Below are 3934 nucleotides of genomic sequence, written 5' to 3'. Positions count from 1 at the left end.
GCATCTTTTAAAATATTCTCTAAGTCTACTTCTACAGTATGAATAAAAAAGCCAGTGAAGAGACATTTTAACCTTTTCAATTTCAACATTTAAAATTCTCATACCATCACCCACAATTAAATGATAAATATGACAAATACATCTAACATGAAAAATGTTACTAAATGCAGGATTTAGTGTAGTGGTAAGCAAGGCTACAACATTAGTGTTACTAGTAGTATTATCCATTGAAATTGACATTATTTTATCACTAATAGAAAAATATCTACAAATATCCGTAACCGTGCTAGAAATAAACTGCCATGTGTGACGTGAATTAATTATTCTATAAGCAATAATGCGCTTTTGCATTATCCAATCCTCATCAATCCAATGACTGGTAACAGTAAGATAATCACAGTCATTACCACTTCTACCAATATCAGTAGTAATAGCAACACGACAATTAATATGAGTAAATAAATAGCGCAAATATTGTTCATATTCATGTTTATATTTATAAATATCGCTCTTTACGATTGTGCGAGGCCATCTTTTATAAGTAGGATTAAAAACTTTTCTAATATAATGCACAAAGTGAGGGTTAGAAGGAAAACTATAGAGTAAGCACACAACAGTAACTATTTTTGCCAATTCTTCCCTATCTTTTCTTGGATCATAATATAAAATACCATCGGTAACAGTGTTAATTCCCGATTGAAATTGATTTGACCCGGTACTAAGGTCAGGCTGACTAGGTACACTTGTCCCCTCGGCCAAAGCTGTCATACGAAGATATTTAACTCTATCTTGAGGGTGTAGCATTATGTGTCTCCTCAAACTCCCCCCCTCCCCCGACCTCCAACATATTTAAAAGCTAACTCTTTGCCACAAGTTTTACACTTAGCCCTACTTTTTTCTCTTATTTGAATAAAAAATGGCCAAACAAGAGATGTCTCGGCCCGTTTAGAAGGTTGTCTAGAAAAAAGTAGGGGTAGTAACAAGGGGGTCAGACGGGGCATCATTTGGATTATTATTAGTTGGGTTAACTTCAGCAACAGGACTAGTGGGTGTATCGTCATCCGGTTGTGTTTCATCAAAATCTATTTCCTCCTCATTATCTTCATCGATAGTTGGATTACCATAAAGAGCATTCATATATTCATGGTCTAATTGTTCATCACCTCCAACATTATGCAAATATCGACTCTCAGTAAATTGTAATAAAGTATTATAACTATCAAGAATAGGAGCAGGTGGAGGACGGGTATGGGGTTTGGGTAGGGGAGCCCGGGGAATTGGAGGAGGAATAGATTGGCCATTAGATTCACCAGTCTTGGATTTTCCCTTATTTTTACTAAATATTTTTTTAACAAAAAAATCCATCTTAATTAATCAAACAATACAAAGTAAAGAAAACAAACAAAACTATAATATTAAAACATAAGAGTTGGAACGTGTTTACTGAATTAACGAACAACTTGTTGAAAATTAATTATCGTTGAAGACTTGAAGACTTCAATTCACCAACTTCACAATTTTTCATAAATTGCAACAATAAAGTAACCAATTATAGAATAAAATTAGAAAGAGATTGATGATTTGGTGAGGAAAAAGAAAGCATGAGGAGGAATTTATAGTTGAAAATAGAAAAAAGATGTAATTATAAAAAGTTTGGGGTTAAAATAAAGTTGGGGGGAGGGGGGGGTAGGGAGGGGTTAAATGGCTATTTTGTAAATAGCCAACGACTATTTTAGCAGCCCAAACGGCTATTTTTTAAATGCCCTAACGGGAAGTTTTTTTTTTTTTTAAATTTGGAGCCATTGAGCCCGTTTAGGACCGATTGAACCGTCCCACTTCCCAGCCGGTCCCGGTCTCGCGGGCCTCGCCTAAGGGACCGGCCCACTACCCCAACCCATCTCCCCCGGTCCCGGTCCTATCCGGTTAGGACCGTTTAGGCCCACCGCCCATATGGGCTTGCGGTCCTGGGCCGGGCCCGGTCCTAACCGACCCACATGCCACCCTTATGTAAGACTACGGCGCTGATAAATTACAAATACGAGTCAGGGGTTATATACAGGTGTAAATTTAGCCCAACTAAAAAAATTCAACTTATGTATTACTAATGCAAGTATTAGTTATACAACCTATTTGGTATTATCCTATGTATAACTAAGGGGTCGTTTGGAAGGGTGCATAAGAATAATGCTAAATAGGGTATATTAGGGTGCATAAGAATAATGGTATATTATTTCCCAATTCTTGGATTATTAGGCAAAGTAAGTTTAAATTTAAAAAAATAAAAGAAAAATGAGTTGATAAATGCACTCCAATACGTAGTAGTAGAGTACGAATTTATAAATTTACAATTAAGAAATTGGCATTGTATAAATATAAATAGCGGGAGCAATTTCAGTATCAAACGTTACATCAAACTTGTATTAATATAACAATATATCCAAATCAAGCATAAATTTTGAAGGGTAATTTTGTCTTTAACTAAACTAATGCATGCATTAAAACCAATTGCATTATTAATACCATGATTTTCTATACATTAGTTATGCACATGATAATACCAAATATAGTGTATAACTAATGCTTGCATAACTAATTTATAGGTACAAAAAGTGTAGCAAACAAGGTATTATTAATACACAAAGCTAATGCGTGCATTATTTTATCCAATGCATCCTACCAAATGACCCCTAATAGTACATAACAAACCATGATATTAGCAATAAGGCTATTAATGCATGCATTAGCATGGTTAAAGACAAAATTGTCTTTAAATCCTTAAAGCTAAAGAATATAGAGGGCATTTTTGTAAACTAATTTTAAAAAAAATTATGCAATATATTTTAATTTTTAATACACCACACCAAACAATGGATAAGAAATAATCTCAACATAACTAATGCTTGCATTACTAATACACCTTATTCAACACTATTCTTATACAATCTACCAAACGATTGAGCACAAGCCAAACACAGTAAGACTAACTTTTGCTTAATTTGTTGTAGCTAAGTAATTATATCGTTTATGTCAATAACGTGAAATTATTTTTAATTCTAGTTGTAAATTATATGGATTTTCCTTGAAATTTTCCTCCTAGAATTTTATTATATATGATTTACGTAACTTATCAAAATTGTAAATATCTAATAATTTTCTGTTTCAAAAATTAAAATAATTGTAAATTATTCTTTACAAAAAGATAATTCTTTTCAATATAAATTGCCTCGGTAGTTTTACAAGTTTAGCTTATAAATTTTGTTTTCGAAAAAATTTAATCTTGATAACTAACTATATACTTGGAATTTTACGTCATTAAGTTTGACTAAAAATGTAAATCGAATAAATAGTTTTTAAAGAGTTGGTCTGAGTTAATGTTTTTTTAAATTTCCGGCATTCGTTACTCTGATAGGCGACGTATTGGTTAATATATTTTCTTGATATTCTTTCGGTCCTGTAATTATTCATATTTTGGCCAAATTCTACTGCATAGTTTAGAAGGATAAATAAATTTATAACAAAATCTGGCAGTCACCCTCTCACATAAATTTCAAATTACACAATACATGTATTATACTGTGGCAAAATGGCCTCCGAGCCACTTAAACTTGTACCCAATCGTCAACCCGGTAAATGAACTTAGGATTTTCCCATTTAAGCACTTCTACTTGATCAAATGCCTACTAATAAACACCCTTCCTTGAGCGTGTTCTTCAATGTCAGAATAGCCTAAATGGCACCTATAGTTGTGCCACTTTGTCATGCCGGTCCCAAGCTTAACAAATTGCCAATTGAACACTTACACTCCTTCAAACCGTGTATAATAAACGCTTATAACAGGAGGTTGCAGTGCGTATAATATAATCTCCTCCACGTTGGTTGCCTCATCAAAAAATAACAATGTTTAGATGCCATTGTGAGCGTTACTGTGTTAAAA

This window comes from Nicotiana attenuata, unplaced genomic scaffold, assembly GCF_001879085.1.
Source record: "Nicotiana attenuata strain UT unplaced genomic scaffold, NIATTr2, whole genome shotgun sequence".
NCBI lineage: Eukaryota > Viridiplantae > Streptophyta > Magnoliopsida > Solanales > Solanaceae > Nicotiana > Nicotiana attenuata.
This window is presented reverse-complemented; position numbering follows the sequence as displayed.